Raw genomic sequence first — 25,111 nt, 5'->3', positions numbered from 1 at the left:
AGGATCAGGAATACAGCAAAGGTACTTTAGTAAGTCTAGAGCTCTTTCATTCTCCTGTTCTGACTCATTGTAATAATAATTATGATGACATGACTCATGATAAAAAGGAAAAAAGGATAGCAACCCCTCCTTTGGTCCAGGCATTGTGCTGAGATCTTGTGTTCATTACCACGTTTAATTTCCAGAGCAACCCAGGAGGTATTATGCTTCCAGTTTTACAGTTGAGGAGATTAAGGTTCAGGAAAATTAGATTGGATGGCCTGAGATCATGGAGCAAGTAATTATAGTGCCGAGATCCGGAAGTTCTGCCTGACTTTAGGCCTGTGCTCCAAACACTCTGGCCGACAGCCTCCCTGGTCTGACTCACTCCAGCTATAAAGTTGCTCCATTGTTCCAACCTTAAACCTGGTTTCGCTTTCTCACAATAACCAGTGTAGTCAGATCTAGGCTGACAAAGTGAGTGGACTTCTCAATGACTCCCTCAGCACCATTTCTCAGATGTTCATTCATTAGCAATGTATTGACTTCCCATGCTGTGCCATAGATTGGGCTTAGTGATGGGAATACAGTGATGCTCAAAATGAGGTTGGAGCTCTCATGGAATTTACAATGCGGTGTAAATTTAGGGCTATCCAAGTTCACACTAGGCCAGCCGTGGGCAAACTACAGCCCGCGGGCCAGATCCGGCGTGTTTGAAATGAATAAAACTAAAAAAAAAAAAAAGAAAAAGACCGTACCCTTTTATGTAATGATGTTTACTTTGAATTTATATTAGTTCACACAAACACTCCATCCATGCTTTTGTTCCGGCCCTCCAGTCCAGTTTAAGAACCCATTGTGGCCCTCGAGTCAAAAAGTTTGCCCACCCCTGCACTAGGCTCTACTTCCCTTGACCGGAAACAAATGGAACCCTATCTTCTCAAATTGTCTCCCCTTCAAGTTGCTGTGTTCTGGGGCAGGGGAGGTGGAGAGGTGAGTAACAATGTGAAAGCATTCTTACTCACTGTAATGGATAGATTTCCAGAGGGTATTCCTAGGAAAGGCGAAGTCTTATTCCCAAAGAATGAATACTTGATAGGTGCAATTTCAGGAACAAAGGCAGGCAGACAAGGGAGATATTTAGGATCAGTGAACATTCCCGGCTGCCCTGATATCAGCCAGCACAATTTGCCTTTTCACATCAGCACACTTAGAAACCACATTTATTGCTTCTCACGATTCACAGCATTTGTGAAGCAAGGTTGGCTGCTGGTCCCTCAAATCTCACCACATAGGCGAATGTCTACTGCACCTGTGCTCAAGGTAGCCCTCGTCTCTGTTACTCTTCACATTTACCTCCCATTTCATTGGGAATGAAAACTGTCCGTTCCCTGGAGCAACATCTGAGGTGCTCTGTGAGTACTGACATGCCGCCGAATGGCCACAGATGGCCACCCAGGGACAACCATACGACTGCGTAGACTACTGCAGAGAGCAATATGTGCTGGGAAGTATAGCCAAGGTCCACATCCACAGGCTCGCACTGGAGTCACATACTTGTGCTGCTGCCAGAAGCTTCCTGAGGAGGGAGGAGATTAAGCAGGTGTCCGTTTCAAAAAGTCCCTCCCCTTCTGTGACAAAGAGATTAAGACCTGGGTCTATGTAGAAACAACTCTCTGAATCTCTGGCAATTCATTTAGAACACAGCATTGCAGCAAAATCCTCCCTCCTCCTCTCCATGATGTTCTGCCTACCAGCATTTTTATATCCTTTGCACTTAACAGGTTAACAGAACTCTCCTCCCTTGTAATGCCATCAGAAATGCAATGCTATCTATAACAAATTCTGCCAAATTCCAGCCAGCACTCTTAGTAATCGTTCCCTAATAGATTATGCTGGAGCATTGATCACAAGCTTCATGCCCTGTAAACCTAACCCCTGCCTATGGAATCACAGCTCACTTGTATTCTCATGACAAGAAGGCAGACCTTGAACAGATTATGGCATAATTTTAAATATATTTGTTTGTGTGGTCAAAAGACATATTTTTAAATATTTTTATAAAATTAATCACCGGATACCTTATCACAAGCCTAAGTATTATTTTGCCATGTCTTTCCAATATTGTAGACACTATCAATAATTTTTTTTATCTGCCTTATCATTTCTCATGCTGATCACTCAAGCAGTTAATGGCTCCAAGCTATCTTTACTGAACATTTCATTCTCTTTAGCTTTTTCTTTCATTTTTTAAAGATCTATTTATAGCCAGCTTACCACCTACCTGGTAGTGTTCCTTCACTCATAAATGGACTCATATTTTTTTATTTTGTTTAGATTAGTTCAATGAAATACATTGTGATCTTTTATTCATCAGCTTACCTGTATTATCTCCTATAAAATTATTTAAAATATTAAGAAAAACTAAAAATTATGTATCTAATGATAAGATATTTTTAAAGAGCACTGTCATTTTTAACTAGTTTACTGTTAAGATCTCTTCTCTTGAATATTCATTATATATATATGTATATATATACATATATATATCCTATCTAATAATAGACAAACATGGTAATTAACTGTACCTTCTCTATGTCTCCCATTGGCTAATTAACCCAACCAAGATGGCGGCCAGCAGCCACGCAGCTGTAGCGAGCAGGAGGCCTGCTTGCTCCAGTAATGGAGGAAGCCAAGGTTCCCTGCCTGCCGTGGCCCGGCTCTAAGCTCCGAAAGCAACAAAGTTTTAATTATAGAAGCTAAACAAACCCCAGATACCTGCTTTCAGCAGGCTGTGGCCTCAGAGCTGGAGCCGGCTCTCCGCTCCAGTGACAGCAACGAAGTTTCAATTATAGAAGGTAAATAAATCCCAGAATAAAAAATAAAAGAAAAGAAAAAAAGTAGAGGCTGGGAGCTTCAGTCGCCAGCCAGCCTGAAAACGGCCCTCAACCCCTCACCTAGGCTGGACAGGCACCCCAGTGGGGACCCCCACCCTAAAGGGGGTGTGGCCAGCCTGAAAACAGCCATCAGCCCCTCATCCAGGCTGGCCAGGCACCCCAATGGGGACCCCCACCCTGAAGGGGGTGTGACTAGCTGCTAACAGCCATCAGCCCCTCACCCAGGCTGGCCAGGCACCCAAGCGGGACCCCCACCCTAATCCGGGACACCGTTCAGGGCAAACCAGCCAGCCCGCACCCATGCACCAGGCCTCTATACTGTATAGTAAAAGGGTAAAATGCAAACTGACCCTAACAGCAGAAAGACTGGGAATGACTGGTCACTATGACACACACTGACCACCAAGGGGCAGACGCTCAATGAAGGAGCTGCTCTCTGGTGGTCAGTGCGCTCCCACATGGGGGAGTTCTGCTCAGCCACAAGCCAGGCTGATGGCTGCCAGCACAGCGGTGGTGGTGGGAGCCTCTCCCACCTCCTCAGCAGCGCTAAGGATGTCCAACTGCAGCTTAGGTCTGCTCCCCGCTGGCAAGTGGACATCCCCCGAGGGCTGCTGGGCTGCCAGAGGGATGTCTGATTGCCCAATCCCCCAGGGAGCAGGCCTAAGCCAGCAGGTGGTCATCCCCCGAGAGTTCCCACCCAGACTGCAAGAGGGCACAGGCCAGGCTGAGCCCCCCTCCCCCCCCGCCCCCGAGTGCACAAATTCTTGTGCACTGGGCCTCTAGTATGTGTGTGTGTGTGTATGTATGTATATATATATATATATATATATATATATATATATATATATATATATGATTGTTTAAAGGCTATAGGAAACCTGAACATATATTTTTTGATATTTTAAACTACCTGAATAATCAGATGGATAATGTTGAGCCTCATAATTTTTTTTATGAGGGTTGCCAATCACTTAAAATGAGGTGTAATTTTAGGTTCAAATGCAGCTCTGGAATTCTTTACTAACAAGTCCTTCACTCATTAGAGTCACAACTGCTATAGGCATATGCAACAAAATTTATAGGCAAAAAGGCAACATTTCACTTATCCTTTAGAATTTGAGGGCACTTCTTGGATGTCTCATTAATATTGTTAGATTTATCCCTGGGAATAAAATGCAAAATGATGACACACATAATTTGCCTTTCAAGTAATGATGTGAATCACAAAAGATTCCCATGTTAATTGGAGTATGCTTATTCAGCACTTTATGTGCCAGTGCAGCCTTCTCTGAGTTCATTACATTGTTGCATAGGTTTTGAAACATTATTAATATTACACAAGTCAACCCTTGTGCAACAGTGAAGAGAACTGTATAAAAAAACCATGCCAAAATGAGATTGCTCCATTGGGCATGGTATACCTATTAGGTCATGTCAATTAAGTCATTTCTGACACAGAGGTATTTGTTTGAACTAAAATAGGTGTTATTTTAAGTTGGCACTGTGAATTCTGAACTTGAATCTTATAGTGAGCAATTTAGTATGATAGCTGAAAGGATAGAAACATTTTTATCCATCACAAAAGAATCTGTGTCTGGTACTATGGGGCGTATATTCTTAAGAAGTTCCAGGTGTTTTAAGGGAACACTATTTCAAGCTAAAATATTTATCTTAAGCCATAACTTCTAGGTCAGGTTTTATTTTCAATGTATATGTCCTCTTTCATTGAGAAAATAATATTATAGCAGCAACATAAACTATTCATGTTTTTGAATGGGAAGGATCAGTAGAAGTAGAACATGACCACCATGTTATTATAGTTTATTTACTTTTCTCTTCTTACTTTTTAAAATTCTAGTGATGTGAATATTAGAATTTGAAATTTAAAAATGAAGAAATGAATCCAGAGCAATAAGCTAATGGGTAACTACTATTTCAATAAAAATAAAATAAGGGTCTGACACCCAATTGGTAGTGCCTCGTGAAAAGGAAAATATCATCCATAACACATTCAAATTTTGTGGTTTTTATGAAAAAAAAGTAGCAACAATAACATCTCATTTTTTTATGCCATTCTGTATTTGGTAGCACTAAGAACATGTCAATTTGAAGAAAAATATATTAACCTTAACTTAAAGCAAAAAAAGTCACCAAGCACCGAGAGTTCAATATAAAATACTACATCCTGTTAATTTTTTCCTTTAAATAAACTATATTTAGGCAAACTTTAAAGAGTCTGTTTCAAATAATGACATGTCTTACACACACAATGATTTTAAGTACAATTTGAAGTCCTCTTTTAATCTATATAATGTTAAACTAGTTTTTGGAATTTGCAATTTTATCTATAAAATACCTATTGCGCATTTCAGCGACACATATTTCACATAGGTTTGTGATTTAAATACAAAAGGAGAGAACGGGGGCGGGGGAGATAGCTGTAAGTAAAATTTTATCATAAAGTTCTCCCCTCAAATAGCTAGTTAGACAAATCCACAGAGTAGGTTAGAAATAATCAGTCTCCAGTGCTTCCCACCCTTTGCTTTACCCTTTCTGGCAAACACCAATTATTATAACAACAGAGCCTTCTGGCACTCTAACCTTGGTTCTTGAACCTTTCCTGACTTTGCCTTCTGCTCTGTTTATAAATCTGCTTGAGGTCGCTTGTATCATCTTTACCACTTATTAGACTTATACCCCATAAAAGCTGCTTAACTTCGCCCTTTGTCAGCTTCCTCATTTGTAAAACAGGAATAATAGTAGGACCAACTCATGGGGCAATTGTGATTATGATACAGTGACAGGGATAGGTAAATGTTTGATCAATGTCAGCTACTATTATTTCTATCAAAATGATGACAGACTCTATAATTCCCATATAAATTTTAAAATAAACAAAATGTATACTAAATATGTCCAACTATTCTACTTTTTGTCTTTTCTCCCAGTTCAATGTCTTATCCTCCATGCCCCCCCTCCCCCGCACCTGTGGGCTTGGCACTCTGCAAGGAACTCTATTACCCAATTGGGGACTCAGGCTGGGAAATGTGGGGGAACAGATGGAACATTGGGTAAGCATCAAAACATTTGCCACAGTCTGCCTTTCTGAGCACCAAACATTCCTTTCTTTGCTCCCTTCTTTCTACACATGGATCCCATTCCAGCCCTCCTCACAGGGAAAGCCGGAAGGCCCAGCCTCTTGGCATCCTCATCAAAGTCCATTATCTGTGAGCGATTCCTAGTCATCTCTAAATCATTTTCAAATGTGAATCCATCTGTCCTACTGCCACTCGGTGCTCAATTCCTACTGGAAATAGGATGGTTGAGAGACACACAGAACCCGCTGGTCTGTAGCAATTCTGAAATCCTCCTATGCAAATATTATGAGGTCTTTGAGTCAAGAGTATGAGGATAATTTCTAATTAGGTCCTAATCCTCTAACAGTGGTTCTCAACCTTCTGGCCCTTTAAATATAGTTCCTCATGTTGTGACCCAACCATAAAATTATTTTCGTTGCTACTTCATAACTGTCATGTTGTTACTGTTATGAATCATAATGTAAATATCTGATGTGCAGGATGGTCTTAGGAGACCCCTGTGAAAGGGTCGTTCGACCACCAAAGGGATCGCGACCCACAGGTTGAGAACCACTGCAAGATTTTTTTTTTTCCTTTCCAGTATCCTTTTTGGCTTCAACTGAAGTCATCATTAGAATAAGCTTCATGGAGCTGCACAGATTCTCAGTCACCAGCACAAGAATGGAGTCCCAAGACTTGTTTTATTTATTTGCTAGAGGCCTGGTGCACAAAAATTTGTGCACTCAGAGGGGGGTCCCTCAGCCAGGCCTGTGCCCTCTCACAGTCTGGGACCCCTCGGGGGATGACCACCTGCTGGCTTAGGCCTGCTCCCCAAGGGATTGGGCAATCAGACATCCCTCTGGCAGCCCGGCAGCCCTCGGGGGATATCCACTTGCCAGCGGGGAGCAGACCTAAGTTGCAGTCAGACATCCTTAGCGCTGCTGAGGAGGCAGGAGAGGCTCCCGCCACCACCGCTGTGCTGGCAGCCATCAGCCTGGCTTGTGGCTGAGCAGAACTCCCCCATGTGGGAGCTCACTGACCACCAGAGGGCAGCTCCTGCATTGAGCATCTGCCTCCTGGTGGTCAGTGTGTGTCATAGTGACCAGTCATTCCCAGTCTTTCTGCTGTTAGGGTCAGTTTTCATATTATCCTTTTACTATACAGTATAGAGGCCTGGTGCATGGGTGGGGGCCAGCTGGTTTGCCCTGAAGGGTGTCCCGTATCAGGGTGGGGGTCCCGCTTGGGTGCCTGGCCAACCTGGATGAGGGGCTGATGGCTATTTGCAGCTAGTCACACCCCCTTCAGGGTGGGGGTCCCCATTGGGGTGCCTGGCCAGCCTGGATGAGGGGCTGGGAGCCATTTTCAGGCTGGTTGGTGACTGAAGCTCCCAGCCTCTCCTTTTTTTTGTTTTTTCTTTTATTCTGAGATGTATTTACCTTCTATAATTGAAACTTCATTGCTGTCACTGGAGCTAAGAGCCAGCTCCAGCTCTGAGACCATGGCCTGCTGAAAGCAGGTATCTGGGGTTTGTTTAGCTTCTATAATTAAAACTTTGTTGCTTTCGGAGCTTAGAGGCGGGCCGCGGCAGGCGGGGAACCTTGGCTTCCTCCATCACTGGAGCAAGCAAGCCTCCTGCTCACTTTAGCTGCGTGGCTGCCAGCCGCCATCTTGGTTGGTGGTTAATTTGCATATCACCCTGATTAGCCAATGGGAAGCGTAGCGAAGGTATAGTCAATTACCCTTTTTGTCTTTTATTAGAGAGGATTATTTTAGTGTGGTTTTCTTTTCTATATTCTTTTTTTTTTCTTTAATGATTAAAGTATTACATATGTGTCCTTATCCCTCAATTACCCCGCAACCCCCTCCCCCCCACTCATGCCCTCACCCCCTGTTTTCTGTGTCCATTGTTTAGGCTTATATGCATGCATACAGGTCCTTTGGTTGATCTCTCCCCTACCAAGACTTGTTTTAAATCCTGAGTTATCATAGGCCTTTAGCCTAGGTTGCCCAACTCTCAGCAATCCAGTTTTATCTAAAAAAATACTGATGGGGATCTTTGATAAAATGACCTGTGGTCTCATATGTACTTTGGTTTGTTGTTGTTTTTGTTTCTGTTTTTTCCTTCTCAGCACCACCTCCATCATCCCCTGCAACACACACACATGCATGCGCGCACGCGCGCGCACACACACACACACACACACACACCATACACACAATCATTCTATATTTTTCTTTTCATTTAAGGGCACTCTTTGAGACTGCAGCCTTTCTTGTAGAAAGCTAAATCTCTAACCTGCTTTTCTGCATGAGCCATTTTGTCCAACTGAGTGGATTTTCTGGGTACCATACACTTAGTCTGATTTTCTCCCAGAGGCAATTTAATCAATTGAAAGATTTTACTGGGGATTTCCCACTGCAAGATAACTACAGAGGACGTTCCTCATGTTTTAGGAGATTGTATATCCACAAGATAATAGAAACCTTGATCCCTGAGTGATCACCTGGGGAAAGCTGCCTGTAGATCAGCAATAACTACATCCAATAGTTCAATAAGGAAGAATTAATTGGTAGTGTTTATAGCCATTGACCTTTAGGGTTTTATTTCTTACTACACTTAGAAATTCCCCACTTTATACAATCAATTGCTCAGGAATATTGTAAAAACATTATATTTTATTTATATAATGGGTGGAATTGTTGCTCAGTGGACAGTAATTGCAATAGTATTTTTGCAGAGTACATGTAATGTATTCAATAATAAACAAAATTAAAAATCATATCTGGGCTTGCCAAGAAATACAATTTATTTGCTGATCATCTAGTTTTCTGATGATCAAATTAAAAATTGAATCATAGCCGAAACCGGTTTGGCTCAGTGGATAGAGCGTCGGCCTGCAGACTGAAAGGTCCCAGGTTCGATTCCGGCCAAGGGCATGTACCTGGGTTGTGGGCACATCCCCAGTAGGAGATGTGCAGGAGGCGGCTGATTGATGTTTCTCTCTCATCGATGTTTCTAACTCTCTATCTCTCTCCCTTCCTCTCTGTAAAAAATCAATAAAATATATTTTAAAAAAATTGAATCATAATAGACATTCCTAAAATAAATGCAAAGCTTTATAGTATACAACATATGAATTTAGTAGCTAAAATGAGCCTAAACTATATATATATGAAACAAAAATGTCACATAAAAGAAATATTAATGGATGCTTTCCAAGTTTCATTGAGCAGCATGCACTGATTAAGCATAGTGATTTTTAAAAAGTAGCAATGATTGCCTGGCCTGTGTGGTTCAGTGGTTGAGCATCAACCTATGAACCAGAAGGTCATCGTTTGATGCCTGGTCAAGGCACATGCCTGGGTTGTAGTTTGATCCCTGGTGGGGATGGAGGGTGCAGGAGGCAACAGATCAATAATTCTCTCTCATCATTGATGTTTCCATCCCTCTTTCCCCCTCCCTTCCTGTCTGAAATCAATAAAAAATATATTTTTAAAAATTGCCATTATACTCCATTTTTTAGTCTTTGAATCATTGATGACATGGCTATAAAGCATTTTATGTGTGTTACCCAAACTTTGTGTCTAAAATAGACAGTTTATTACTGGATATGAAGTCAAAAGGAAGAAATTCAAATTAACTTTTGAATGTAAAATATAACTCTCCACATTGATATCTTCAAAGTTTAATACTAGAGCACTAATAGCAAATGTTGCGTTCCCTTTAATTATTCCCTCTTTAACGTATTAGATTTATCTGTGCCATTTGATCTTTGGGCTTGTTTTAGTACTTAAACATTTTTCTCGATGATAGAGTAGTTTTAACAAAACCCTGAAAAGGAAAGATGAAGATGGATTTCCAGTATTGGCTCTGTTTCTTTTCCTTTTAAGTCATTGAATTGGGGGACTAGTGGCTGCATGAATATTGTAGGTAGAAATAGGTTTGGACCGCCCAAGTGTGTATTAGTCTCTTCCAAAAGATGAAGTATACACTGCTCTGATTGGGTTAAAATATTAGAACAAAGATAATCTACCCTAGTGAAGATCAAGGAAACACAAGTAAAAAAACTATACATCGTTATTTTTTTACACCTCTCAGAATGGCAAAATTTTTACAAAGTGCTCACTTTTAGGGTTGAAATGGATGTAGGGAATGGGCACTGGACTGTCTGGCGTTAGCTAAGATCACTAGTTCCCCTTTTAAAGTCCTTTCATCACAGAACAGAAGCCAGGAGTTGCCTTTTCCAAATCCCCTTCATTGCATTCCAGGTCATGCTAATGAGACACACTTGTGCCAGGTTAGGGTAGACAAAGGGAGGGAAGAACCATCATTCTTCAGAGGTTATTGCAGCCAGATGAGTGTGCAGATGTGAGATCTGGACAAGTTCTAGAGACCCACCCATTTTCCTTCTGCTGACTGAGGTAATTGGTCAGAGCTTCCCAGAATTTCTTGTAGATTTTAGAAATTTACTGGCAAGTTCTGAAGAACCATCCAAATTATTGGTACAGCCAGAAATCATTGCAGGCGGCTATCTGGATCTGCTTCCTTAGCTCTTCCAGTGGTGTAGAAGCTGCTAATGTTAAGTGCTTAAACCTCTAGTATCTGGAATACATAGAGTGGCCTCTGTTTTCCTGACAAAACCCTGACTGATAAAGGCCTCCTCAAAATGTTTGGTGACAGGGTAGGTTATTATAACACTCTTTAGAATACCATGGTACAAGAATACTAATATGACCTTTAATGACCCATGCCCTTATATATCCCTTCACACTTAGGGTGGGTGAGACCTATAACTTGTTTCTAATCAATAGAATATGGCAAAAATTATGGGATGTTATTCTTATTATTATCTAAATATATAAAAGCCAAGCAACAAGAACAAGTGGAACAACTGGTCGCTATGATGCGCACTGCAGCTGGCCAACCTCCCGCGGCCCCTCCCCCCAGCCAGCCTGGCCCCAAATTGGTCCCCAACCCTGATCAGGGGTTGGGCCAGCTGGCCAACCTCCCAGGTCCCCTCCCCCTGGCTGGCCCCACCCTTGCATGAATTCGTGCACTGGGCCTCTAGTACTGCATAAAAGGCAAAGGTGAAAGGAGTTGAAGGCATAATCAGTCAATTTTAAGTTAATTTTCAAAAAATTATCTTGGGTGGGCCTGATCTAATCAGATGAGTCCTTTAAGAGAAGATCTAGAGGTCAGAGTCAGAAGAACTAGAGTCTCTCCTTACAGTCTTGCAAAAGCCAGCCAATATGAGCTCTACAGATGCAAGGAAATGAATTCTGCCAACAACTAAGTGAGCTAGGGAGAGGCCCCGAGCCTCAGATGAGACCTCAGCCCCACCTGGCACCTTGACTGCAGCCTTGTAAGACCCTGAGCACAGGATCTACCTAAACCAGGTCTGTACTCTTGGCCTATGAAAGCTGAGAAAAAATAAACATGTATTGTTTACAGCATGAAATGTGTGGTAATTTGTTATACAATATTCAAAAATTAATGTAAAGTCATTTGAGAAGTCCTATTAAAACTTTAAATGTATCTGTTTTTTGTTTTTTTTCAAGCCTACAACCGAGGTACATGCCCTTGACCGGAATTGAACTTGATATCCTTTAGTCTTGGGTGGACACTCTATTCACTGAGCCAAACTGGCTAGGGAAAAATATATCTGTTTTTGACCTAGCAATTCTAATGCTTGAATTTTTTAGGATTTATTATTTATAAATATTAGCAAAAGAGTATCAGATTGTATGTATAACTACACCCACTAAACTGTTGTTGTAAATAGCAAAAAAAGTTAAGGTATGTTAATATCTACTAATAGGAGATTATCTGCTAATAAGAATGAGATGATTAAAAAAAAGAATGAGATGATTGACATGTAAAAATACTTCATATATACAGAAACTTAAATGCATATTGCTAAACAATAATTTTAATGTTGTTCTCTTTTATTATACCAGTTTATGAAAAATTTTGTATCTGTATATTTGTATTCTTATACATGCATAGAAAACTATCTAGAAGTATACCTTTGAATATCTGGTAAAAAACCATTAAAAAGTTTTATTGATATTGTACTTGAAATGCTGATAATAAAATTAAGCTAGCTGTGATCAAAATAGGTTTACTTATTAGGTGGAGGGATTTTTTTAATAATCCTTGAACAATACTAAAGATCTTAAGATTTTAAAGTAGAGAATATGCAACCTGTTCAATTCGACACATAAAACATTCAGTTCTACCACATTTTTCTTAAAATCTCTCAAATACATTTTGAAAGAAAGGGCGATATATTGTTAAATGGAAAAGCTTCCCATGGGTACTATCTCAGTGAGGAATCAGATCCTATGTTTGGTTGGGAATCTACGTTAGCTAAATCTGTATATATCACAAGGAAAGAGGCTCATTCGAGATATCTTGGGCCTGGGCAGTGTGAAATTTTAATAAGAAAAGAGAAAAAAAATGAAAACAGCATTCAAAAAAATGAGCCTGTGGACCAGTGAAATGAGTTCCGCCTTCAAATTCTATCAATTTTTACTTTAATAAAAACGCTTTCCCAGAAAGAACCAGCATTTGTAAACAGACGATCTAAAATTTTAATTTCCATTTTAGGCCCCATGAATGATGTGTTCACTCTGAAAGCAAATCTGAGGAAATAAGCCATTCAAATAAGGGAACTCATGGGCAAGTCATGTCAATAAATACTCACACCCCTCGCAGTGCTTTCTCAAAAGTCTCGTTAAATCTTCTATACCCATTAGTTTCAGACAAGGGCATCTGCATCTTTGTATGTCCATTTTTCCTGATGAAAATCTTAGACATAGTTACCTCTCAAAAGCATTACTGCTATTTGATTGGATTATTTGCATTTTTAATTGGTGACATCTTGAATTTTAAACAGTATTAAACACATCATTTACTGGTTATTTTTACTGACTTGTTATAGTGCCCTAGCACTTGATTTATTGGCATTATACTACTTCTAAGTGAAAACTTCTCAATGTACATTCTGGAGCCATCTGCATTAGGACACCTGGCAGGAGATTGCTCACAAGGCAGATTTCTTTGACCCCATCACACTTGCAAAATCATAACTGCTGGGAGGTGGGGCCTAGGAATCTGTATTTTGAAAAAAGATACCCCAGGAACACTTAAATCTCAGAATCTCTACATTTGCAAAGGAATCTTTAGTTAAAAGGAAATAAGGCAGAAAAAAGAGAAGGAAAGTGGTTGGAAGCAATCAAGGTGTCCAGTAGGTGAATGGATGCAGAAATTATGTTATATCCAGACAATGGAATGTTTGCATGTGCTGAAAAGAAATGAGCTATGAAGCCATGAAAAGATGAGGGGAAAAACTTAAATATGTATTACCAAGTGAAAGAAGCCAACCTGAGAAGGCTACATACTGTATAATGCCAACTATCAGACATCCTGGAAAAGGCAATACTATGGACACAATAAAAAGATCAGTGATTGCCAGGAGTTAGCTGGGGGTGGGGGGGGTGTGAATGGGAGGAACACAGAGGATTTTTAGGACAGTAAAAGTATTCTGAATGATACTACAGCGATGGATACATATCATTACACATTTGTCCCATAGAATGTACAACACCAAGGTGAACCCCAATGTAAACTGTGGACTTTGGGTGATAATAAGGTCAATGTAGGTTCATTGATTATCACAAACGTGCAGCTCGGCTGCAGAATGCCCACGGCGAAGGAGGTTGTGCGTGTGTGGGGCTGGGGAAATACGGGGACTCTGTACTTTCTGCCTGTCTCTCTGCAAACATAAAATTGCTTTGCAAAATAAAGTCTATCTCTAAATAAAGGCAGCACGGACTGAATGTGGAAATAGCGTAAGAGTATTACCCCTAAATCCTCTTTAAATCATTTTCTTAAACTCTTAAAATAATGCATTTGAGTCATTTAAACATGGGACTTTCCAGTTTTCTATTATCATGGCTTAATCAGTTCTTTCCCAGTTTAGACTCAATTCCTGTTTTTTTTCAAATCAACAGAAAACCAGATCAGGAGGACCCTAAATCGGTGATTAGAACATTAGTTTCACTTAGAAGAAATTTTATTTTTTCTTCTCAAGACTTGAAGTTTGAGTCCACTAAAACAGACTCAAACTTCACCTAAATCAGTCTGACAATATTGTGTAAAAATTATTTGCCCATTCTCATTCAAATTTACCCACCACAGATTCCCCATCCCATAACTTCCTTTTATTCTGAACCATCATGGTGCTTATGTTAGCTAAAACATAATTAAGTCCTAATAATTCAGACCCTTTGGGGGTAAGAGTTCCTGGGAAATGATACTTTGCACCCTGAGACAAAGGAGAATCTCGGACTGTTATCAAGGACTGAGTTCACCCATCGTCTGTTACCACCGAAATCGAATAGGTTCACTAAGAGTTGCCACACATGTTTGTTATGTAGGTTGTGTTCAGCATAGCAACCTTTGGTAGTTTCATTCATTTGATAAGTGGAATGTATTTGATATGTTCTAATGAGTCTCAGACATTCTAGCATGATGAGCTGAGAGATTCTTATCAGGTAGAAAATACCTTGGGGATGTTTTTGAAAAGCAGAGGACCTTTAAAAACCTAACCATATTTAAGAAGAAATTGTTATAAAATATTGTAGATTACAGCTATATTATAAAACATTTTTGCTACTCATTTCATTACTATTTTTCACTTCCAGAATTAAGCTTTTATAGTCTTTGTCATTTTGTACTAAGACGTGAGGAAGTAGAAGAAACTCCAAAGACAGTACTAACTCTATTTTTGACTTTCCAGTGACTTTTTCTTGCAAGGCCAATTACTTACAACCTCAATTTTTTTTTTAGTTCCCACTTATTGCAAAGAACATAATTATTCAGGTTGTCCTGATCACACAATTCTTTAACTTCATTGAAAGAAAGCCTTATCAATAAAAGTTTTAGATTTAATTATAGTATATTTTATGTTTTTCTTCTTTGCAGAGAACAGGTGAAAATATGTGTAATTTTTTTAAAATTAGGGTAAAATATAAACTTCCTTTCATTCTCTTTCTCAATTTGTAGATGGAAAGCCACTTTATTGAAATTACCCCACTACCCTCACTCCACACTTCTCTACTTTGCAGAAACCCTACCCTTCCCAAAAAATGTTTTCCTACAAATCTGTCTGGGTTTTCCCCTACCACTTGTGCTCTCACCATTCCTTGAACACCATTGTATTGTTTACTTTTCTTATAGCACTTTTCACATTCTACCTCATACTAACGCTATTGCCACATTTGCTTATTCTTTATTAAAAAGACCTTCCTTGTATGCCCTAACTGGTTTGGCTCAGTGGATAGAGCATCTGCCTGTGGACTCAAGGGTCCCGGGTTCAATTCCGGTCAAGGGCATGTACCTTGGTTGTGGGCACATCCCCAGTACGGGGTGTGCAGGAGGCAGCTGATCGATGTTTCTCTCTCATCGATGTTTCTAACTCTTTATCCCTCTCCCTTCCTCTCTGTAAAAAAAACCCAATAAAATATATATTTTTTTTTTAAAAAAAGAAAAGGCCTTCCTTGTAAAGGTGGTCTCAGTGTCAGGCAACTCTGCCTCCTCTGCCTTGTGCTTTTGGCATATTAAGCACACATTAAATATGTATCTAACTGGCCTGGTTTTTAGGTTTGGGGGAGGGCATGGGAGCAATTTAAATCCAGTAATTATCTTGACTATTTAAATTCTTAGTCATATGCATCAAAATTGTTTTTTGAGTTTCATTTCCTTGTTGACCAGGGCTTGATAATTTCACAATACTTCTCACTGGGGGAGCCCATTCTTCTCTGATGACCTCAGCTACTATTTATGAACCAAATGCTTCCAAAGTATTATTTCTGGCCCTTCAAGACTGCTAGCGACTACCTATTGAGTTAATACATCAAAGAAAAGTTAATTTGCTTTTATATTTTATCTTTAAGAGAACTGTTAATGATATTTTTAAGCACATATATACAGCGTTAGAACATTTCATTGTTGTTTTTTTTCTGGGAAAAGTTGTAGTCTCTCTAAAAGAAACGAGTTGATTAACAGATAACAGGCCTAAAGTAGAATTCAGAAACCTGGAATTTAGTCCAGTCTGTTACAGTTTTTTGTTTTTTTTTATGAGACCCTGCAGGAGTCATTTAATTGTCTGTGTACCTCATCTTCAAAGTTGGAATAATTGTCTTTATTGCCTGCCTCACAGCACTGACAGCTCAAATGAGCTCAAGTATGTGGCAGGCAGCACATGAGAAAGGACACAGAGGTGAGCAAAGACTAGGCGAGTGGCTAAGGGCACAGGCTCTGGAGTCAGACTTCCTGGGTTTGAGTTGTGATCTTGCCCTTGCTCCCTCTGTGTGCCTGTCTCTGATGCCATCTGTAAAATGGGAGGATAACAGTAACTGTCTATAGAGTTCATGGGAGGAGTAAGTGAGAAAGTCATTGACATGTACTTAGCACTATGTCTATTATTAAACTAACTAGAGGCCCGGTGCACAAAAATTTGTGCACTCGGGGGGGGAGGGGGGGGTCCCTCAGCCCGGCCTGTGCCCTCTCGCAGTCTGGGACCCCTCGGGAGATAACGACCTGCTGGCTTAGGCCTGCTTCCGGGTGGCAGAGGGCAGGCCCAATCCCTCGGTGCAGCCCATGGTCAGGCTCAGAGCAGGGCCGATTTGGGAGTTGGGGCGCCGCCCCCTGTCATGCACAGAGCAGGGAGATTGGAAGTTTGTGATGCCACCCTCAGTCACGATCAGGGTAGGGCCAATTGGGGGGTTGGGGCACCGTCCCCTGTCACACTCAAGGCAGGGTCTATGGGGAGGTTGCGGCGCCACCCTTGGTCATGCACAGAGCAGGGCCAATCAGGGGTTTGGGGCACTGCCCCCTGTCACTCACAGAGCAGGGCCCATCAGGGGGTTGGGGTGCTGCCCCTGTCACACACAGAGCAGGGCCCATCAGGGGGTTGGGGCACCACCCTCTATCACCCACAGAGCAGGGCCGATCAGGGGGTTGGGTCACCACCACTCTCACACTCAGGGCAGGGCCGATGGGGAGGTTATGGCTCTAGCCCGTCACACACAGAGCAGGGCCCGTGGGGGGGGAGGGTTGGGGAGCTCCCCCCTATCAGGCACAGAGCAGGGCTGATCAGGGGGTTGGGGCGCCTTCCCCTGTCACAAACAGAGCAGGGTGGATAGGGAGGTTGTGGCCCCGCCCCCTGTCACACACAGAGCCGCAGGGCGATCAGGGGGTTTGGGTGCTGCCCCCTGTCACGCTGATCCCGGTGCCGGGAGGCCTCATGGCTCCGCTGATCCCGGTGCTGGGAGGAATATTACCCTTTTACTATATAGGGTAGAGGCCTGGTGCATGGGTGGGGCCAGCTGGTTTGCCCTGAAGGGTGTCCTGTATCTGGGTGGGGGTCCTGCTTCGGTGCCTGGCCAGCCTGGGTGAGGGGATGATGGCTGTTTGCAGCTGGTCACACACCCTTCAGGGTGGGGGTTCCCACTGGAGTGCCTGGCCAGTCTGGGTGAGGGGCTGAGGGCTGTTTTCAGGCTGGGGGTGACTGAAGCTCCCAGCTGCTCCTTTTTTTCTTTTCTTTTTTTTTATTCTGGGCCAGCTTTAGCTTTGAGGCTTGGCTCCAGCTCTTAGGCCTCCGAGGCTGAAAGTAGGTTTCTGGCCTTTGCTTACAATGTTGTGAATCTGCTGGCTGAAGTCCGGTGGTATTTGTTACAGAGTTTCTTAAACTGCCTGCTCAGAGGCCTGCAGCGGCAGGCGGGAAACGTTGGTTTCCTCCGTCACTGAGGCAACCAAGCCTCATGTTAGTTTCAAGCTGCCTGGCTGCTGGCCGCCATCTTGGCTGACAGTTAATTTGCATATCTCGCTGATTAGCCAATGAAAAGGGTAGCAGTTGTACGCCAATTACCATGTTTCTCTTTTATTAGTGTAGATGGTATGGTTTCAATCTGAGTTGGCTAATATCTTTTAATTACCCAAAGAACTTTCATCTACATTACATGGCCCAAGCAAATGAGTAGTATATAAATTTCCTGGAAGGACCTAAATGAATGAACAGTTTTAAAAAAGAGAGTGTGTCTGTGTGTATTTAACTATTACATCATACACCCAAAATCTTTTAAATATTGGCAAGTGTAGAAATGGTACAACTACCCTTCATACTCAAACTAAATACCTGACATTCAAAAACAAATATGATTTTAGCCCAGGAGTAAAACTTGACTTTCAACCTATACTATGTTTCAATTTATAAAGCACTATCCTCTAGACCTCAATCCACTGACTTCAAAGAGGATTTAACTTTCTTATCATATGTTAATTGCTCAGCTCCTATGTACATCCACTGAGCAAGAATGGCCTATATGTATACTACAATGCTCTACACATTTTGCTTAGCAAACTCGAGACAAAAAAAAAAAAATCTTCTGGTAGCCTATTTTGACAATTCTTATAATTTGCGGCGATGTTTTCATTACAGTGTGTCACACAGGAAGCCACTAAAGGATTAGACATAGACCAACCCATCCACATTGCTTCCAGCCAGTAATCATTTTGCTGCCCGCCAGTGACCCAAACTTTTTTGATGCCAACTCTTCCATTTACTGGAGAGTGTGGCCCCTAAACTTGTTAAGAAATGGATGTGCCACGTAGGCAAAAATGCCATTATCTGTGTTTTATCAGGCTCCATGTTTTGATCTTCCAGAAATATCTGAACCCACAACAAGATGAATATCAAGTACTACAAAACTATGCCAGTGGGATTTTGAAAACCACAGAGAAACTCTATAGGAAATATTAGGAGAGAAAAGGGCAAGAAACAAGTGACCTGGGAAAAACATATAGATAGCATAAAATTGGATCCAAGTTACACTCCTTATGGTCTTACATGGTAGATTTTGAAAATCCAGAAATCATGTAGGCTTTATTCAAACCTAAAAATTTGAAAAAGCCATAACTTTCATTAGAATAATAAAAACCAGGTAATATGTTTGCTGACACAATGGAAAGACCACATTGGAAACTTTATATTTGGCAATTTTTTTTTCTATAGCTGCTGAAATACTTTTTGTAGGTATGAAGGAGCCTAATATTCTAAAGAGGAATAAAACAATTTTAAAACTTTGAATCTAACTATTACTTAAAGAAGCTATCTATAATGTTCTCTTTTATTGTAATATTTCATTTCAGGCATTCCATTTGAGGCTACAAAAATTTGACAGGATTTAGATCTCTTTCGATTTTCCCTTCTTGATATTTAAAATGGGTCTCCAGATTTTACTCCAACTCCCTTGATATTTTCCCATCATTTGTGTCGCAGGCTTCTCGTCCTTCATATATGCATACATACCTAAGTATTGGACCCTCTTCTTGCTCTGTACTCTCAGAGAAATCTTATTCACCTCCATAGCTTTATCGCCTATAAATCAATAATATCAAAGTGCTGCTTTCTAGTCCTAGGCTCTGTCCAGAACTCCAGATTCACATTTAACTGCTGAACCCACAGCCATCTATAAGGATGCTGCATCATTCATAAATTCAGTTGTCAGCTTGATTAATATAGTACAAAGTTATATTTCCACATATTCATTTTTATATTCTATGTTACTATAAGGCTATACATATATATGTATATATACATCTGCACACATACATATATACCGTTTTTCTTCTCACAGCCACATCCTGGATCCCACATACAATAGGCTGTTAGAATTGACATTTCCTTCTCATTGCCTCCCACAATATCTTTTGTGTAACTATCATAATATTTCATATGGTAAAATAATGATTGATTTTCCTGCCTGTGTCCCTGATTACAATGAGAATTTTATCAGCAATGAGCGTTATTTTTTGTTAACCTTACATCTCTACCATCCAGAACAATGTCTAGCACAAAGAGAAGATTCAATGTTGGCAAATGGATGCCATACCATTCATAAGACTAACTTTATCTTCACATTTGATTGATTTTTTTTTGATTTTTTTTTTGTGAGAGAGGGAGAGGGAGAGATAGAAACAAATATTGATGAAAGAGAAACATCGATTGGCTGCCTACTGGGGATCTAGCCCAAAACCTGGGCATGTGCCCTGACCAGAAATTGAACCAATGACTTCTTGGTGCATGGGTCAACACTCAACCACTGAGCCACACTGGCCAGGCTATCTTCACCTTTTTAACAGCTATGATTCTTTAGTTCATATGTTACACAATTATAAGGTTTTTGACCTATACTTCATCCATTGTGTAAGACACATTTTACTAAAGCTTGCAGTTCATAGTTACATCATTGGTGAATTGTTTGGAACTATTAGGAGAGTGATGACATATGTTGTCATATGATTTTCAATGTAATGGTTTAGACTAGGGAACAGACAATAATTAATTCCTTTTTACTGTCTCAAAGAAGCATAAATAGAAGGAAGTCTTTGAATCCTTTAATGATTTGAAATCTCTCACCACCTTCTGCATCCAGCCTACCAATGTAGGTGGCACGCATGGTCCCTATTCCACTCCTCAACCCAGCCATGCTTCTAGTCCATACATTTTATGCTACATGTCCTCTTAATTCTCCTTGTAATCCCAGTCTCAGCATTTAAAAACCCCCAATAACTATATAATGTCTTTTATTATTAATTTATTACTTAGGTAATGTATTTTCAATGCTCAAAGGCATTTTGATGAAATATTAATGAATAACACTGTTGACTGATGGAAATCTTAGAGTATTTCTCAATGTGTTGATTCTTCTGAAAATAATTTCCTCCATTTTAGCCTTTTTTGTTATAAGTTGTAGTTCCCTGGAACTTTTATTCATTCACCATATATTGAGCAATAGCTACGTGTCAAGCATTTTTGACGCATTAATTTTTTTTTTTTAATTTCACCCTCACGAAGTTTACTTTCTAGTGAGGAAAACACACAATGAACAAAGTAATTACATTTAAAAGCAAGTATATTAAACAATGAAAAATGCTCAGGATAAAAATATGCAGAGAAAAGGAAGAAGGGATGGCATGCTCACATTATATAGAGTCACCAGGAAGGCTTCTTTGCAAATATGACATTTGAGTATTTGAGTGAAGGCCTGAAAAAGAAAGTGAGAGCATGCAGATTTCCAAGAGAGGGCATTCCCAGCAAAGACAAAAGCAAATGCAAAGGGCATGAGGCAGAAGTACACCTGGTGTATTATAGGACATACAAGGAAGCCAGTTATGCTGGAACTGAGGGTGGCAGGTAACGGGTGTGTGAGTGTGGATGTGTGGATGGGAGAGGAACACGGGATGGCAGGTTGGATAATCCCTTGTAAATCATGTGAGAATGTGGCTTTCCTCTGAGAGAGATATAAAGCAATTCAAAGATAGTGAGGAGAGGTTTGTCCTGATATTTTAGCAGGATAATTTGGGCCGCCGCATGAGAATAGGCTATGGAAAGCAAAGAGTAGAAGCAGGGAAACTCAGGCAAGAGGGGCCAGGAGCCTGGTGCAGAGTACTAGAGGAGCAAGTAAGGAGAAGCAGATGTATTCTGGATATTTTTTGAGAATGAAGGCAATTTTTTTCCTAGATTGGATTTGGTGAATAGTAATCTAGATATATAACACCAATTCCCTATTCCCTGCCTGTTATGTCTTCCTCAAATTTAAGTAGCATTGTTGAATTTTACTTAAACCTTCCACCCATATGCACATCTAGTCAGTGAGAGAACTTACCATTTCCAGTTCTAAAACAGTTTCAAATCTGTTTCCTCTTCCTTCCCCTGCCTACTCTTCTATGACTCTCATTACTTTTTACCTGACAATTGTTATAATCTTTTAATGGGCCTCTGTGTTTCCAGTTTCTCCCATCTCTAATCCATCCTCCTCAGGGCTGATAGACCATGTTTCCAAAGCATGGATTCCTGTCCCCCGCCCCCACCCCCTCCATGTGGTCGATCCTCAGTGGAAGCACATTGCCACAGAACAAGTCCCAGCCTCATCACCCAGAAACGCAGGCACAATGACCTCTTGCTATTCCTCAACCCTTTCCTGTCCACGTGCCTATTGCCTTTGCTTATTCTCTACTCTGTTTGAAAGTCACTTTGCTTTGACATCACCTTCTTTCTGACTCTTCCCGATAGGCCTGAAAAAAACTCCATCAACCCCTTGTGTCCCCAAGGCACTTGTCCCACATCAGAGTACCTATGACTCAGTATAATAGCTGGTAGTCTAACCATCTCCCATTCTCTCCATTTTATTTAAGGCTTGTATATAAAAGATGCTCAAAAGAATAATATATATATGTATATATTAAACCTAACATGTGCCTTATGCCTTTCTGAGCTCCCATTGCCCTGGGCTTACATGAGGCCATCCCAGTGATCACCCTTTAAAATTACATGGCAGCAATATGTATACATATATGTAGGTCTATTGTGGTCATACAGAGGGACATCCCCAGAAAGGAGCCTTCAAAATTCAAAGTACATAGCCCTTTTTCATTCCCTGTAGTTTTTATTACCTGAATCATTTGTCAATCTATAAAAAAAAAATTAAACTCTTCTCTGCCACCACATTGCTCTTTTATATTCATTCATCTAGTGGTTATTTTTTCTGCCTTCTTTACTGATTTTTCTTTCTTTCCATCTGTGCTATCACACTTCTTTTTTTAAAAATATATTTTTATTGATTTTTTTTACAGAGAGGAAGAGAGAGGAATAGAGAGAGAAAGATCAATCAGCTGCCTTCTGTACACCTCCTACTGGGGATGTGCCCACAACCAAGGTATATGCCCTTGGCCGGAATAGAACCTGGGACCTTTCAGTCCGCAGACCCATGCTCTATCCACTGAGCCAAACCGGTTAGGGCACTATCACACTTCTCATCTATCACTGCTCTCAGGGATTTTTCTCTGTAGACGTTAATGACACAGGAATCTAGAGCTACACACCCTGAGCTCTCACCTAGTTTTCCATCCTGTATTTCCAACTCCTTTTATTACTCATGTGACAAAGAGCATTCACTGCATCTACTTCATAATCATCCCCACTTCAGCCCTTCTTCCCAGTTATCCCTTTTTGTCTGAGTAACCATTATTCTAATTTCTCAGCTTAAAATATTGAGGTTATTGTTGTCTCTTTTAATTCACATTTTACATCTGAAATAATAATAGTTCTTCAAAATTATTTTTATTCTTTATAGCCTCAATTCCAGAATCAGCCAATATTACTTTAATCTCTGCAAGAGCAGCCCAATTGGTCCTAATGGCTACAGAACTTTCCCTTCCCTATTCCATTCTGCCTGTGGCTAAAAGCCAATTATGGTTAGTAATGCTAATTGCTGTTTGCAGTAAATCCTAAAATCTCAGTTGCTTAACACACCCACACACACTCAAGTTACACTCCAATACAGAACTCAAGATTTTCCTGTCTTAAGTACCCCACCCTTATCTAGGTCCCCAGAGTGCCTCCATTCAGCCAGCAGATAAGGACACACTCACTTCTTAACCACTTTGGCAAAGAAGAGACACGTGTCACTTCCATTCAGATTTCGCTGGTCAAAACCCCATCATCTAGCTTCACATAACCACAGAAAGACTAGGATATAAGTCTAGCTGTGTCCCCAGGGAGAGCAGAACATGAGTTCTGGTATATACATAACAGTCTCTGATGCATTCATCTTTTTAAAACAGGACTCAGAACCTTGTCCAGAGATAGTCTTTGCTGAAGGAATGAAGTCCCAGTCACCAGCTTGAGTATCAATACCTTCATAATGTGATGCCACTGTTGTGCAGCTGAAGATAAGTTGCCTGAGCCCTATGCCAAGAAGAGAGTTGCTTTTTCTACCTACTTCAAGATCTGACGCTGAAGAATGGTAAGTGTTCCCAATTTTTAAGAGTTGTTGAGCCAAGCAAAGCAACTATACTACAACTTATCTGGGTCAGTGGTAATGTAGATATTTTTACTTAACATCACAGTACACTTGAGAAAAAACAGCCCTGCTAAATGCTGCTAGGAAAAACACCAGTTCGTTGACTATCACCTGTAGCCAATTAACCAGACCCCTTCATTTCTAAGCTCATCCTTGTGGCCGTCTTGACACTCGGTAACATCAAATAAGAACAACTGCAGCCAAATAAACCATGCAATGATCTCCACTCTGAGTAAGATGACAGATATAATCAAGTTAGCACAGCCATAGTTGAATTCTTTTCATTCAACTAAGTTAATATAGAAATGTTGTTGAGGAATTAGATCCAAATCTTAGAACAAGATGAATCCTGTCCTTACAGACCACATGAATATACTTTTCCTTTTATAGAAGAACAAAAGCACAAATCCCAATTACCTGTCACCTATTTTTAAAAAGAGGAATTATGTCACTATTGGCCAAAGATATAAACATTTGCAGCCAGGGATATGCCCCAGCTTGCAGATGCTTCAAACTGTCAGTGCTCTCTGCAATACACCACCCTTTCCTTGCAGTAGCAACTCCAGAATACAGTCAAAACATTGGAAGTTGAGAAGAGATATTCTGAAGACAAAGTGACATACAGCCACACAATCACTTAATTGAATGAACAGAGTTACACTTTTTGCAAACTGAAAGACTATCACTCAAAGTGACACCTGGCCTTTTGCTCATTGGACCGTCTGTGCTTGTATATAATAGCTCCTCCAATTGTTGGTAAGAAAAGAGCAGGTGGTGAAGGCAGCTATTGCCTGAATTCCAAATAGTAGGAACATTTTAGTATTGGGTTCTGTGGTTTACAATACCAGTGTTGTCACAAGTGAGAATGAAAGCAAATGATTATAAACACTAAAGAGGAGAAAAACAAATACACTTCTATTTTTTCCAGCTCTGGCAAGGCATTCTCCATTAGTTTTGGTGAGGAGTAGGGAATAAGAACCAAGATGATTTCCCTATCTACACATGTTAGAAGAAAATGTCACCCAGGACATTTAGGATAGCAGAGGCTAAGATCTACATATGTATATGAATATATATGCCAAATATTTGAAATCAGCCTTGCAAATGAACTGAAATGCCCTCATAGCATGCAGTCACACCTGTTGCCTGAAGCTCCACAATGTTGCAATAATAGATATAGTAAGGCACCCAAACTGTGTCTAATTAATAAGGAATAAACTAATAGTT

This window comes from Myotis daubentonii, chromosome 4 (assembly GCF_963259705.1).
Source record: "Myotis daubentonii chromosome 4, mMyoDau2.1, whole genome shotgun sequence".
Taxonomy (NCBI): domain Eukaryota; kingdom Metazoa; phylum Chordata; class Mammalia; order Chiroptera; family Vespertilionidae; genus Myotis; species Myotis daubentonii.
Note: the sequence above shows the minus strand (reverse complement) of the source record.